This window comes from Hyposmocoma kahamanoa, unplaced genomic scaffold, assembly GCF_003589595.1.
Source record: "Hyposmocoma kahamanoa isolate Upper Pololo Valley unplaced genomic scaffold, ASM358959v1 116, whole genome shotgun sequence".
Taxonomy (NCBI): domain Eukaryota; kingdom Metazoa; phylum Arthropoda; class Insecta; order Lepidoptera; family Cosmopterigidae; genus Hyposmocoma; species Hyposmocoma kahamanoa.
The window spans coordinates 2,494,357-2,510,528 of NW_020653391.1; the positions used below are offsets into that span (position 1 = coordinate 2,494,357).

General features: G+C 37.5%; 1 protein-coding gene across 2 annotated transcripts in view; it reads left to right on the top strand.

Moving 5' to 3' along the window:
• The window catches only part of LOC113239771, a 255,869-nt gene that overhangs the window by 10,485 nt on the left and 229,212 nt on the right, over positions 1-16,172 (top strand). The window lies entirely within an intron of this gene.

Here is a 16,172-nt window from a genome sequence, read left to right on the forward strand (position 1 = left end):
AAAGTACGTGGAATTACATCTATTTGCCAAGTTTTATTGAAATATACCTAGTTCGCCACTATACAGGACTTGGCACAGGAGATAATAAAAAGCGGTTCTCACTGCTCAAAGTATATTGAGAGAAAAGCGCCTTGAATTGGAGAATAGCAAAACCAACCATTATAATAATTGCTCCTTAAGTAAAATTTAGATGCTATCTATAAAAATGAATGTTCATGCGTGATCAGCCACCATTAGAGATGGATGATTTTCTTCAAAATGAAATGGAACCACTATGGAGGTACCCTCTTTCCAACAAAAAATAATCATGAAAGTTTCACACAAATACCGGAGTTATCGCGTAACATACTCCACCCTGCGTGCTTACAAGATGCCTCTTCACGCTTCGTTTGAAGGACTCCATATCGAAAGACGGACGGAATACGGGCCCCAGAACGGAGTCCATTTCTCAACTGAGCGACTGAGGAAGGTGCCACTAAACCTTTAAGTTCTCGATGGAATACGGCTAGTTGTAAAACGATGACCACGAAGGCCAACACGCGTGTTTCGGAGCAGGAAAGGGGAGGGTGGGATAAGGTTGAACGGTTCTTCAGAGCAGTCGCCATGGTACATACGATAAAAGGCGGTAAGTGGTGCAACGTCTCTACGCAGTTGTAGAGGTTCAAGATGTGATTGAGACCTCTTTATCGCCAATGACTCGTGAGACGCGACGCTGCAAACTGTCCAAGGCGTCGAGAAGGTACTTGACTGGTGAAACACAAAGGGCACATGGGACTTGTCAACTTATGTCTCAGGGTGACAGGCGCAGTGGCGGTGCCTCTAAGATCTTTCTGATTTAAAACACCAAGTGGCACTGCAACTATTACGGACAGGCGTGTCGCTTACCACCAGGTGCATGACTTGTTTGTCCCGTTTCTAAGTATTATTAAAAAATATACTATTATTGTATCAATAAAAGCTCTAAACGATCCGAATTTAATGATCCACTCATCCCGTCTTTGATAAATAAAAGATCTAAAAGGTTAAATAAAAAGCCGATATTCGATGAAGACTTTAATGAAAAGGGACTTTGTCGCTGTGTTTGCGAGTAACCATCGTTTACGGCTCTAAAGGCGAGTCGAAATTGAAATTTTTGTTTGCGTGTCACGCCCCAAGCTTATTGCTAAATTGTAGGAAGCTTTTTATTATTATATCAAGTGACGGGACAAACAAGTCGTGCGCCTAATGGTAAGCTACACGCTTGTCCATAACAGTTGCAGTGCCACGCAGAGCTTAAAATCGCAAAGATCTGAGGGTACTGCCAAAGTGCCCGTCACCCTGAGACATAACAAGTGCCTGTAATTTCACCAGCACCCTTACCCTTCAAAACCGGAACACAGTAATGCTGACATTACTGCTTGGCGGCAGAAATAGGTAAGGTGGTAGTCTTCCTTGGACGAACTCTTTCAAAAGGAGCTCTACGCTGCTTAAACTGTTGCTTTTCACTAAACTATAGAGAAAAATATACATCGAAGACGCTTGTCTTGGTCAAGTTTCGTTCTATTTTGTCTATGTTTGTGGGTCTAATGAGACTAAATCACAAAGTATAATAAGACAATTGTGATAACTTCATATAAACGTGGCAGCGCACTTTCTATGTGTTCACGCCATTTACGTGCTGTGCACGGACAATGCTAGTAATAGTTAATTATAAATTAAAAGACCTTTGTAAAAGACCTTATTGTTTTTATTACAATTCGGTATTGTTTGCAATTGTAATGAAGAATGTTATATGAAATACTTATTGCGCTTGATTCTTTATAATGCTGGCGATCATTGACTTACAATTATATGGACGTCGGGTCCGCGCTAAAAAGTGTCCGCACTTGTAAGGCGCTAAAATCGTATACAGAGCGCCAAACTCCGCTTTAGTCTTAATTTGTTCGACTGACAGCGCGATACTGCGATGACATTACAATTTAAATTTCGAATAGGTTGACTTGGGACATTTTTTTCGTGGTTTTTGTATTAGACCCGTCGTCCATTTATTTGTAAGTCAATGCTGGCGATTAATTGATTGTGACAGCTGGCTCTTCAAGAAATTTGTGTTGTGTACACGTAAAAGACTTCTTCCAAACTATAGGGCGTATTTTTAAATAAGTACCGTTTTTAAATAAAAAAAGGACAATTTTAAAATTTTAATTTCACATAATTGAATTTCATGGTGATGAAACATCTTGACATTCAATAAAAACACTTAATTACTGTAAATAGTGACACGCAGCGCCAGGGCTGGTAGCTGTAAAGGTGTCTAACTGGGTGACGAAGTACTTTCATTGATTTCTCGTAGATGACGCTACGGCTACAAAGTCTTTAAAAACCAGATGCAAAGATCCGACAATAAGCACGTAGAAGAATTCGTGAGGTCTGCTGGTTCGTTCCGTGGCTTAGTTGGCATAGCATCTGGCACGGTTTGCTAGAATACGTCGGTTGGAATCCGGCCGGATTGAAGGAATTAGTTCGATTTTTTAAATAATAATTAAAAAAAAGGACAAGTCAACAAATTCGTAACAATTTTATTATTTTTAATTAATAATTTTTATTAATAATTTATTTACTTTTTTATTTAATTTATTATTAGTAATTTTTGCTAATTTTAAGGCACTGATCGTATCGTTCAACCAGCTTCTGACGTCTGATTTGGCAACCATGGCAACACGGACGTTTTGACACTATCATCGTCATGTCGTGTCGTGGCGCTGACCACTGAGACGCTTCTTCAAGTGCAAGAACACGTTTTGGTCACTCAGCGCTACGTCAGAATTATATGAAGGGTGATCAAGTTGTCAGTTTTATCAACTTTCTGCACCAAATCTTCAGTAACAGAAGGTTGCTGACTTCGTTCCACGTTATGAACATTCTGGCGGCTTCTTTTCAGGGAGTTCAACTAACTACATTTGTTATTGTAAATGCTAAATACTTTACGACCGCACCCAAATTTGACTAAAAAAAGTAACTTAGATCTAGATTCATATTGCGTAAATCACAAAATCGAAGTTTCAATAAGGTAACAATGAAACGTAAAATGAGAAAGAGAGCTTTATGTTGTGCACTGAAAGATTATAATCACAAATTTTGCAAATCGTAGCATCGTCCAATCATCTGATTACCGCCATTTCTCTCTCACTTCCTATTGGCTGTTCGTGCGACTGAGTAACAACAGCAGTTTAGACTGTTGTTCGATAATGAGTCATAGAAACCTAGTCCGCACACGCTAAGTGAGGCAGATTGAAGCGCTCCCAAAGGGCCTACACGAGCGGGCGGGCCGTCAGTGCTCAAGGTCAACTTGCACCCCGAACAGCTCAAGAATTTTAGCTAAAAATGACGAAATGTGCAGTAAATGAGTGTAAAAATACGTCAGACAAACATAAAATAGATACTAACATCACATTCCACAAGGAAGTAATGCGTTTCAACTTGTATTCTTATATAAATATTCACTAAAACCGAAAATTAACCTACTACTAAAACTAGCCTACATGAATTTGATTTTTGCCTCACTTGTGACAGTTCGTTTGATATGAAACTATCATTCTATGCGTTATTATTCTAAGTAATAAGTTATACATTGCGTAAGAATAATGCATTACGTAATCTGCTATTGTAATATGACTTAACTCATAATGTCTTTGTAAAATTAAAAATAAGGTATTTAATTAATAACTATTGTAACTATAGTGAAAAAATAGGGTGGTTTGCATTAATATTAGACATAACTGGTTGAAGACTGTACCACCTCAGTCAACCGTGACCATGGGACCTGTAAAGGGCCGGAAACGTCGGTTTGTTTGAAAAAACAAATATACGCGATTTAAATCCCGAAAAATAGTTTCATTTCCTATGTGCAACAATCGCGAAAACCTAAGAACTCGATATCATAATGTTTTGTCCAAACATTGCGCAGATTTCATGATGAATTTCAATCGCTTTCACACCTTTAACACAATCACAGCGCGTACTTTGCAGTTGGTGGGATTCTCAATCACGCATAAACAAACAAAAACACGATCAAATATTGCCCTTTTTGTGTCCGTGGCTTGCCAACAGGTGTAAGCACACAGTGTTGCAGCAACCGAATAAAAACGATACTTACTTTAAAAACATGCCTGAAACTGAATAGATCACTTTACTATATTATACCCGTCATTATCCTTTTTTCAATTACGTCTCTCGCGTAGATCGTCTATTGTTTTACATTCACAGTTTAGACTATTTTAAAATTCGAATAAAATATAAACTAAACAAACAATGTTCATAATAGAGCCAATTGCAGGGTTATTTGCTTTTGTAGTATTAGTTTTTTCTACAAATGGTGAAAAACAAAACGGGACGTTTTACATACTACTATGGACTTATTCAGAATACCAACCATGGATGTACCAGTACATCGACAGAGACACAGGTCAACATGGTTTTGTAAAAAGGAATTGTTCCTTCCAAAATTGTTATTTAACCTCCAATCGTGCATACTTTAAAAGTGTTCTAGACTTTGATGTTTTAGTGTTCAATGTAATCCATATCAGTGGTAGTTACTCAAAGGAATATATGCCCATGGAAAGATCTGAAGCTCAGCTCTATGTATTGTTTTCTGCAGAACCTGCAGCGTATACGCCAATACCTAATATGTTTGATGGGGTTTTCAATTTAACCTGGACGTATATACTTCAGTCTGATATTGTAAATCCATATATTATTGTGAAAGATAAATTTAGACAAACAATAGCTCCTAAAATAAAAGTAGATTGGTTAAACATTAAAAGTTTGCCACCTGTAGGTTCAAACATTATACAAAAACTACAACGTAAAAGTGTAGCTGCGTTGTGGGTTGCATCAAATTGTAAAGCGAAAAAGCCTTGGATGTTCGTCCAAAGTTTAAATTATGAACTGTCTAAATACGGCCATCAAGTAGATATTTATGGACAATCTGGAGATCAAAAAGGTTGTCAGGAAATCCCAGGAGAAAGGACTGGCCTATTAACTAGATGTTATTCAAAAATCGAATCAGATTATTATTTTTATTTGGCGTTTGAAAATTCAATTTCTGAAGATTATGTATCAGGAAACGTTCTACATGGCTTATTACACTTTTCGGTGCCAATAGTCTATGGAGGTGCTGATTACTCAAGGTAGAATGGATTTTGTTAAAAAACTATATAGGTCTAGTTAAGTCAAACTCGTCATAACCAAAATGTTGTATATACCAGGCACGTGCTATTTTGTGTAAAAAACAATATTTCATGTTTTACTGTTCCCGGAAACCTGAAACTCACCAGACTTTCTCCATTCATTTCTCTATTGACTTATCTTGTCCAGATCGTCATGCAACCTTTGTGCGGCGTAATGCACCATTGCATTGGCCGCAATTTCTTGGAACCCACTCTTAATTACGTAGGGGCTCATGTGTTAACGTCCCCTAGCACGTCACTTTAGCGGACGTCATACTAATATCTGTCATATACGAGTATGTTAGAATACGCAAGACGCATATGTCAATGTGTGTTCGTTTTAGAGTTATTAGAAAGTTCTACACATTTCGCACTGCTATTACAATAGTGTTATAACTCAAAATATGACAAATTCAAGATAATACCATTGTTGAACGTAAAATTTGATTCTGTACAGATCAATAACAACGGTGTTAGAATATTGTAAAAAAACAAGTAAAAGATGTCTACTAACTACTTAACTCAAAATGAGACACGCTTTTTGTGAGCTATTTCTGGCCAAAGTAGTCCTTATACAAAAATGAGAAATATTTTTTTTCTCTTTTATTTTTAAATATATATATTTGGCAAGTAGACAATAACATATACATAAATTTACACAGATCTTTCAGGGGAAGCTAGTAATTCGTCGATATTCGTCTTGAACGCACTGTATGTGTAGTTTTGTAGAGTTATGACTAAAAATAATGTAATATTCGTTATTAATCATTTCAAATATCTCTTGTTCAATGTTGATTTGGTGATATTGGCATTGCGACGTCAGTTTCTGGGTGGTTATAAGTGTATATACACAATCAGGGCTATGTTTTGCTTCTTGCAGAAGGATATTACCGCTTTGGCAGTAGTGGATGTTTCCGACTCTATCGCATTTAATGTCTAAATACTGGTACGCATTTTCGTTCATAACTAAGTAGGATTTATTAGGAATTAGAATGGTACTATTAGAAGTGGGGATAGGGAACAAATAATAATATGTGAATATATTCTTAAAAAATATTGGTACTTTAATGACAAATACTAACTTATTATCGCTAAAGTAAGAGCTTACATCTAGGAAGTTATAAAATAGACGAGATTCTTTCACATCGGAGGTAATTAATTGATCAGGCATGTAATAATTATTAAGTTCTGATATAAAGTATTCTACATTTGAAAACGTTATGAGATTACGGTACGCTATATGTTTTATTGACAGAGAAATGGCAGTTTCCAGCTTGGATAAGGTGTCAAAAATAATTTGTATGTTTATTTCTAATAATTTGTAAGAGCTGTCTAATTTAACAAAATCAATAAATGTTTGTTCTGAAACATTTGTGTATCTAATAAGTTCAGAGATTTTCAAGGATAATTTATTTTGATTACGTACAATGGTCGATATGGTACTATTAAAGTTTTCCAGGAATAGTTTGTTTAGGGTTATTGCTTGATTAACGTGATGAGCAAGGTTGTTCTGATTTTTCTGTAGTGTACTTATGGCAGTATTGTACCTAAGTGCGTCATTTTGGTCTAAGTTTCCAGTAATACTATGAATCAAAGTACCTAGGCCATCTATAAGAGCTCTTCTAAATCTAGCTTTACTTAGAGAATTATACTAATCTAAAATTATAATTACCTATCCGTAATATCTAAATTTATAATTTTTACTTAAATCGTGAACTAAAGCGTCAAGAGTAAAAATTTGACTTTTTTATATATTTGATTTTTATATTTGATCTTTTATATAATCTAAATCTATAAAATGTAAAAAAACATGATCAGACTGTCGAATTTTTGATGGTCCTAACTTGAATGGCAATATTCCGGGGCTATTAGTCATTGGCATTAGTTTGGCTTCCTCGGCTCGTGCCGGGTAGCTCACCAACGTCCTGTAACAAAGAATGTTGCGTTTTCAGGGGTCTCCTTATGTTTCGTTTATGGTATTTTTGTTCTCTGATGTCTGCTACCTTTATTCCTAAATCTCGGGCAGTTGTCCTAGTTATATAACGAGGTTGATCTTTGTGACGAGCAGCAAGGGGATTAGTTGGATAAATTGCAAGGCCCTCCTCATATTCAAGAGGCGCTTCCAATTTTTCATTGCGTTTGTTTATAGTAGCCATTTGTTTCGAATTTAAGCGTTCGTTAATTTTTGCGTACATATCGACGGCTATTTCTTTATGTTTGTTTATATAATTTTGAAGACATTGTTTCTCAAGTTAGAGATCGAATGGATCTCTGTTATCTAAATGGCCGTTAATAATTTCAATTGGTTTTTTATCTGTTGCAGAATGTATTGAATTATTATAAGCTAGTACGGCAAACAGCATTACTTCAATAATTGGGGATTGTTTGTGCTTCTGTTGGATTAAACGAATATGTTCCAAAATCGTCGAATGAAATCTTTCTATGGCTCCGTTGGATTGCGGATTATTGACACTGGTAAAATGTAGGTTTATTTTATGTAAGGCAGCAAATTCTTTAAGAGGAAGATTTTTAAATTCCGTACCTTGATCGGCGGTAATATTCAAAGGTAAGCCATGATGTGTCATCCAAATTGTAAGTGCGTTAATGACGCTTACTCCTGACATGCTCTCAAGGGGGTACGCTTGTGCATATTTCGAGAACTTGTCTATTATTGTCAGAAATTTTTGACCTTTGATTTGAAAAGTGTCTATATGAATAATTTCGAATGGCTTTGTAGGGATTGGAGTAAACTGGAGACTTTGTTTATTAGGATGTCTTTCGTACTTATTAGTCTGGCAAGAAGAACAGTTGTTTATAATTTCTGTTACGGTATTAGGGATATTTGGCCAATAGTAATTACGCCTTAACTGTTTTTCAGTTTCCACTATACCTCTATGATTCGACTTTCCTTCATGATAAGCTTTTGCTAGACGATATTGTTCATCTTTGTCAGTAATGTCTTTTAGATTTTGTTTACAGAACACTAAGTCGAAAGCAGAATTTTTGAAAAACGTTTGCAGAGCTTTAGTTAGATCAGGTAAGTATTTGAAGTCTGAAAGCCAAACGCCGTGTTGAATATCGCGTCGTATGAAATGTTTGAATAAATCAATTGTATCCTCAGTGAAATTATTCAAGCCTATTTGAGCCATGATACGGTTACCAGGGAAGATTTCTTTTATATTTACTTTAGATGGTGAGTGTAAAACAAAATGTATGAAGATTTGATTTTTATGTGTTTACAGATTTAGACCGGCAATAGGAATTTCTAGAATGGGTTGTTCCTGATTAGTATGAACTGTATCCTCCTGTAACTGATCTAATTCCAAATTATTTAAATCGGGTATTTCGGAAACATTGCCAATAAGTGATAAAATGTCATCAAGCATTTCAGAAACGGACTTATTATCGTATGTGTGTTGTCTCATTATTGTTAATTGCAACCCTGGATAATGCATCTGCATTTGTGTTGGATGTACCTTTTTTATATACAACCTTGTAGTCGTATTCTGCAAGTTTAAGCTTCCACCTTGTAAGACGAGAGTTGGGTTCTTTTAAATTAACTAGCCAACGAAGAGGTTGGTGATCGGTTACTATTGTGAACTTACGTCCAAATAAATAGGGGCGGAAGTATTTTGTTGCCCAAACAATGATAAGCAGTTCCTTTTCAGTGGTGCTGTAGTTGATTTCGTTATCGTTAAGTGTTCTGGAAGCAAATGCAAATGGTTTGTCGCAACCTATTGCACCTTGGGATAACACAGCACCAAGGGCATACTGAGAGGCGTCTGTAGTGACAATAAATTATTTGTCCAAATCTGGGTAACTGAGAATTGGATCGTTCATCAAAAGTTCTTGACAAAGCTTAAAGGTTTTTACATAAGTTGGTTCTTGAATATTTATTTTTGCTCCCCTTTTCAAACATGATGTTTGAAAAGTTTGTAAAGGTTTTGTAAGTTTCGAAAAATTGGGTATACATTTTCGGTAATAATCGAGGAGTCCCAGGAATGATTTTATTTCTTTTGTGTTGGTGGGAATTGGAAAATTCTTTATGGCATGAACCTTATCTGGGTTTGGTTTGATACCGTTTGGAGTGATTATACGTGTCCCAAATAGGCAGTTTCGTGTTTAAGGAATTCCGATTTATCGAGCTGTATTTTAAAATTAGCCTCTCTAAGGCGCTGGAAGACCTTTTCAATGTTTGTAATGTGTTCCTGTAACGAGGTACTGAAAATAATTATGTCATCCATGTATACGACACAGATTTCATTGATTAATCCACGGAGTATCTTTTCCATGGCTCTTTGGAATGTGGAAGGGGCGTTTTTCAGCCCAAAAGGCATGCAACGGTATTCATAATGCCCATTTTCTACAGTAAATGCTGTTTTTTGTATATCATCTGGATGCATATCAATCTGGTGGAAACCACTCGCCAAATCGAGAGTGGTGAAATATAAACATCTGCCCAATTTATCGAGAACATCGGATATATTTGGAATGGGATACCTGTCACTGATTGTCTTTTCGTTTAATTTTCTGTAATCTACAACAAGACGCCATTTTTGTTGTCCGGAAGCGTCAAGTTCTTTTAGGCACAATCCAAATTGGAGAGGACCATGGGGACTCAGATGGTTGTATAATTTTCTGTTGAAGCATTTTTTTTATTTGAGATTGAACCTCAGCTTTATGTATATATGGATATCTATATGATTTTGTGAATACAGGAATTTCGTCTGTGGTTTTAATTTTGTATTTGATTGTGTTTGTAAAAGTGAGAGGGCAATCTTCGTAATAAAAAATGTCACTATAATCTTTACATAATTTCGTGACTTTTTCTTTCTCTTCAGCGTTCATGTGGTTTGTTCTTAAAAGAGATACAATGTCTGTGGATTTAGGTAAAGGGGTTTCAAAGTTGAAACAATCAAAATTTCTTTCAAGGGGAACTGTATTCAGCGAAGCCGTCAGGCTAATGATTATGTCATTACAAGTAGGATTGCTAATCTCTATATAAGCATACCCTTTATTTGATCGTGTAATTAGGGGTGGCATTTTACACTGATTTAATGTCATCTCGGGGATATATACTTCACCATCTTTTGTTTTTACAGGAACTTTCAGAGCAGCGGTGCTCTTAGACTTGACTAATGCCTCAAATAGATTATGAACGCCGGTTTCCAACATGTGGATGGGAATTTTAGCGGACTTTGTCACAAGTAATCTGCTGGATAAGTTGACACATGCTTTCAGTTTCTCTAGCAGGTCGAGGCCGATAAGGCCATCAAAAATGTTACGGAATTTGTAAACATGAAACTTGCACATTTCGTTTGAATTAAATTCTTTGAATAGTGGTAAGTCAATAGTATGTTGGTGATGGGTAGTACAATGTACGTTCGTGACTGAAAAAGGTTCAAAATTTAACTGAAAATTTTGATAATACCTTTTAATAGTTTCAGGTGACAAGAAAGATTGATTTGAGCCTGTATCGATCAACAACTTCAGTGGTGGGTTATTAATTTGTATATATGGAAGTTGTCTTTTGGAGTGAACATTCACTTGTATCATGTTTAGTTGTTTTGGTTTAAAACATCGTGAAAATTTTGATTATCACAATTTTCAGAGATCTGTGTATATGCGGGTATAGAGTCAACTTGGGATGTTGTATCATGTGGAACAGGAATAAATTCCGGTTCAATGTCGTAATCATTTGAATAATCAGCAAAGCAACTTTGATCAACAAACTCATTATTATTTGTAACGTTGTGATTTAATTCTTCGAAAACAAAGTCAGTGTAGTGACCCACATTTTGGAAATAATTTGGCCTCTGTGCATTTGGTTGTTGCAGTCTGAAATTTGGTTTCTGAACGAACCTGTAATTTTGATTATTATTGTTATTTTGAGTATTCGGGTGAGAAATACCACTCATAGGGGTCGGTTTTGACCTAGGAGTGAAGTTTGGATCTTGATAAAAGTAGTTAAATTTATTTGGTAGGTTTTGATTAGGTCGAGACTGGTTAAAATTCGATCTGAAATTTTGTTGGTTAAGGTTGTTATTATTATGATTTTGATTTGGTCTTTGTTGAAACCAATTTGGGGAAAATCTCTGTGAGTTATTATATCTGAAATTAGGGTTTTGGTTGAAATTAGGGTTTTGTTTATAATTTTGGTTTGCCTGTTTATTGATATTAGTATTACTTTGATGTTGACTACGTTTTTGTAAGTACATTATATTGCCTTCTTCTTTAATAAATTGCAAGGCTTGAGGCAAAGATTCGGGGCGCATAGCACGAATGGCAAAGCCTAAAGGCTCCCTTAATCCAGCTAAAAAGGATTTCAACGCCTGGGCCGTGAAAAAATCTCGCTTGCATGCAATAACGTTCTGGTCGTCATTATGTAAATTTATGTAATTTATCAAAGTAGTCAACAATTTGTGCATTTATCGTAAAACTGTTGGGGGCTCTCGTTTCCCTGGTGTAAATTGACAAGGTCACGGTTAAGAGAATTTTCATCCCTTTGGTCTGAAAAATTTTCAATCAAAACTTCTTTAATTCTTGTCCACGTATTTGCAGCGTTTACGTCTACGATATCAAGAGCTTTTCCCTTCGATTTTCCCATCAATCCATTAACAATTATAATATTTTGAAAATTATTCTCGTTTTCATTGTCAAATTACTGTGCAAAGATATGATCAGATGCATTAATAAATCTATATAAGGAATTACCATCTCCATTACATTCAGGTACTATTTTCAGAGCTAAATCAAACAGTTGTAATTGTGCCATGATGCACTTACGAAATTATAATTATTAAAATGTAAAGAAACAATTCAATTAGTAACAAATAAGACTGTGCGATACAGTTTAAATGATGTATTATAGTAAATATATGAACGTAAAACACAAATTAGTAATTCTTATTACTATTTATATTTTTTCACAAAATTCGTGGAAACGGGAAAGGAAAGTTATGAACTTTTGCAAATCCAAGCGTACTCACAGTATTATCAGCAAAACAATAATTTTTAATTAGTCCTCACGAAGGCGGTGTAAACCCTCAAGGCGTCGCAGCTTCCACAAAACGTAAAGTCACCTTTTGGGAAAATAGTTCGCACTGTAAACAGTTAAAACGGACACTGAACACGATTTTTGGTTGTCCAGTTCAGCACTATCCTACCGACTGCGCCAGTTAAGCTCTTTCGGAGAGCTTTCATATGAAAAATATAATTTTTAATAAAAGAAAAGTTTATTTTAATTCACAATTTTAGTACATGTTATTACTGTCTTAAATCTATCTTAATACTAATTGTCAGGATGCATCAATGCTCCGGCGCAGACCGCGTTATCGGACAGGAAATGCAACCTCATGTCTGGACTCTATAGTGTCGAGGCGTTGATGCAGGCCAGGCTTACTAAGAACTAGCTAGAGTTTACATAACACACGCGAATGTCTATTGTCACACACAAACACACATACACGAGCGCGCGCGCACACACGCGCGCATGCAGTAAAACATATAATATATAATTCATATTTTATAATGTACCTATTAAAATTGTTAAGAAATAGGTAATAAGCTGTATCAAATGTTTGAGAGAAGAGACTGACTCCTGTAACACAGGTTATACCTAGCTCAGGTGTCATGGACTTCACTACTGTGTTGTAACTATTTTGTAACAATAAACATTATTATTATTATAATTATAACTGTTTTAGACTCGCCTCTCCCAAGGTCTGAAAGATAAATTTTGAATTTTTAAATGGGAGAGACGGTAGTTCCCGGCAATAGCACAGTCGGCCGGGATCAGGGACTCAAGTCTAAGAACCGGCGAACAATACGTGCCATATCGAGCAGGACCGCCTTCTGCATTTGTGCTGGAAGCGACACGCCACAGAAATCCAACCGCCTCAAGTTGTTGGAAAGACTGACTGGAATTAACCCATTTGCGGATAAAATAATTGGGATTTCAGTGGAGGCCACATCCCACATGTCGGTGATCTCGTGCGCCAGATATTTCCGGCGTTTCTCGGTTTCGGCTATCACGAGACCCTCGTCATGCGGGATGGTAACGTCCACAAGAAATACCCTCGACTGCGATCGATCCAATATCACAATATCAGGCTTTTTCGCAAGAATAGTCCTGTCTGTGATAATGGATCGATCCCCATAGATTTTGGTGCGGTCATCTTTGAGTACTGGCTCCGGTGAATACTTGTAATATGGCAACCTCTGTTGCACGAGTCCGTACTTCAGAGCGAGCTCTTGGTGTAATATTTTGGCTGTCTGATTGTGTCTGTGCAAGTACTCAGTGTTAGTAAGAGCGGAACAACAGGAAACAATATGCCTAAGTGACTCTCCGAGACGGCCACATGCCCGACAAATATCTACTGTACCGTCCCTTAGGACACATTTCCGATAGTCCCGCGTATTCATAACCTTCCTGTATTGCACAGACTTCGGTTTCCCCAAAGAGGTCCCCGAAACGCAGCCAATCTAGGGAGGCTTTACGGTCCATAAAGGACTCGTGGAGTACTTTGAAGAACCTCTCATGGAGCTCCTTATCTTTCCATACGGTCTCGCGGTCAGCGGTGCTAAGCACCACCGGGTCTCGCCAATCCTCTTTGGCCAACGATAAGGGAGTTAGTCCTTTATCACATGTGATAAACTCCCCACGAATTACGTCATCCGTCATCGTCAAAAAGTAGTTTTTGAGATTGCATATCTCGCGGTTGTGCATGGTTTTGACACGTTTTAGGCCTCTACCTCCACACTTCCGCGGGATATACAATCTCATAATCGACGATCTCGGATGATGCATTCGGTGAGAGGTCATCGTCGTGCGGACTCGTCTATCCAGAGCATCTAATTCCGTCTGAGTCCATCTGAGCACGCCAAATGTGTACATCAGAACAGGCATGACCCAGGAGTTATAAGCTCGGATCTTATTAACGTCTGACAAATAGCTGTTTAGCACATTTTTTAGGCGCCCATAAAAAACCTCGCACACAACCTGTTTCACATCTCCTTCCTTCACACCGATGGTCTGTGACATACCCAGATACCGGTATGTTTCAGTCTCGGAGAGTACCCGCAGGTGATTGGTGCCAACATTAATGCCATCGGAATGCATGACACGTCCCCTCTCGACACGGATCACCGCACACTTATCGATCCCAAGCTCCATCCTACCTGAACTACTGAAATCGTTGGTGATTGTCAGTAGCTCCGTCAATCTGTCAGCTGTGGGCCCGTATAGCTTGAGATCATCCATGTAGAGAAGGTGAGGCATTCGCGGCCCACCTCTTCGAAACTGAAGGCCTGTCTGAACTCTCTAATAGAGTACTCAGAGGGCCAGGCAAAACCACAGTGGACTCAGACAATCGCCTTGGAAAATACCTCGCCTTATTTCTATTCGGTCATCCGCATCCGTCATCCGTTCTTCAACGCCTCACGCATTGCCCGAGGAAGTGTCGACCTGCACTATCGATTTTATACAATTCGAGGACCCTCGAGAGCCATGAGTGGGGCACCAAGTCGAACGCTTTCCTGTAGTCTATCCAGGCAGCGGAGAAATACCGATGGTTGCATCTGACAAGTTGGCCAGCGACCGCGTCGATGAGGAGCAGCTCCTAACTACTGCGGCTGCCGTCCCTACATCCGTTTTGAGCTCCAGACATCACACTGTTATCAACAATGTTCTGACTTATCTTGGAGCTCAAAACGGATGTTAAAGTCTTGTTGTATATTGTACAAAGACAAGTTATGGGGCGATATTGTGATGGATCCGCGGTAGCTAAATGAGTGACCCCAGTAGTTTAGAAGTTTGGGAGCGTCCCATTCTCAAGGGAACTTTGAAACTGACGAGCGAGAGTAGAGTAGCGTGGATCTAATCACTTGTAAGTAACACCTGTATTTTACCAATTCTGTTTTACGATTTCTGATTTCTGAAAATTAATCTTTGTAAAAACCGTATACTTGTAACTTCAAAAGCCTGACGGCCGGACCGCTATCGATACATCCTCTTCGGTTGTGCTGATGGAGTTCATAGGCGCAATTGTTGCACACGCTCCCTCGACCACTTCAAACCATGGACCCTCTTCGTGATCGACGGGCTACGACCAAAGCCTTCGCCAAAAGGCGACCACGTGCAGACGCTCACCCGTCAAGATCACATCAGGACGCTCCAGTGTCCTATAAAACTTCTTTTGGTCACTCATGAAGAGACTCGCCGAATCTGCTTGCCCCAAGCAGCTATCTTCTGCTTCAGATCATCGATGCGCCCTGTCAGTTTTCGTGCAAACTCCGGTGAGTCTACAAAAATGTTCTCACCGGGGAATGATTTTCGGACAAAGCGCACCACTCTCTAGTATGTGGTGGGTATGTAATAAGATCCTACTTCGTCCTCTTCCATCTGCATGAACTTTCTGACGATGCGGCATGTATTTAAAATTATAGCCTTATGTTTATTATTATTATTATCGTATTTATTTACAAACTTTTATTATTATTATTGTTATAATCCTTATCGTTATCGTTATTATTACCATCATTATCATTATTATTAATATTATTATCTAGTTTAGACTCTCGTCTCTCCCAAGGCCTAAAAGATTAATAATTATCATTATTAATGTTTTTCATTACATTTGCGAAGAAATAATACAATTCGAATATGGTTCGCAACACAACAATCATGGATTTTGCAAATGGCGGGTTTTTGGTTTTTTTTAATTCTTCCATAGATAATACAACTCGAACTAAAATGTAAAAAGCAAACGTGCATACAGCCATGATAGTTACTAAAAAAAATTTTGCTAATTTTTTATTCAGAAAATAAGTAAAATCAATTAGAAGAAATTCTTAATAATCTATATTTAAGTAGTGTGTGGCTGAATTGCAATTCAGTTTAGATAAAATTTTGAGCGAATATTTTAATTTTCAATTTATGCAATCTCCTTGAACTTGAACTAGACCTGT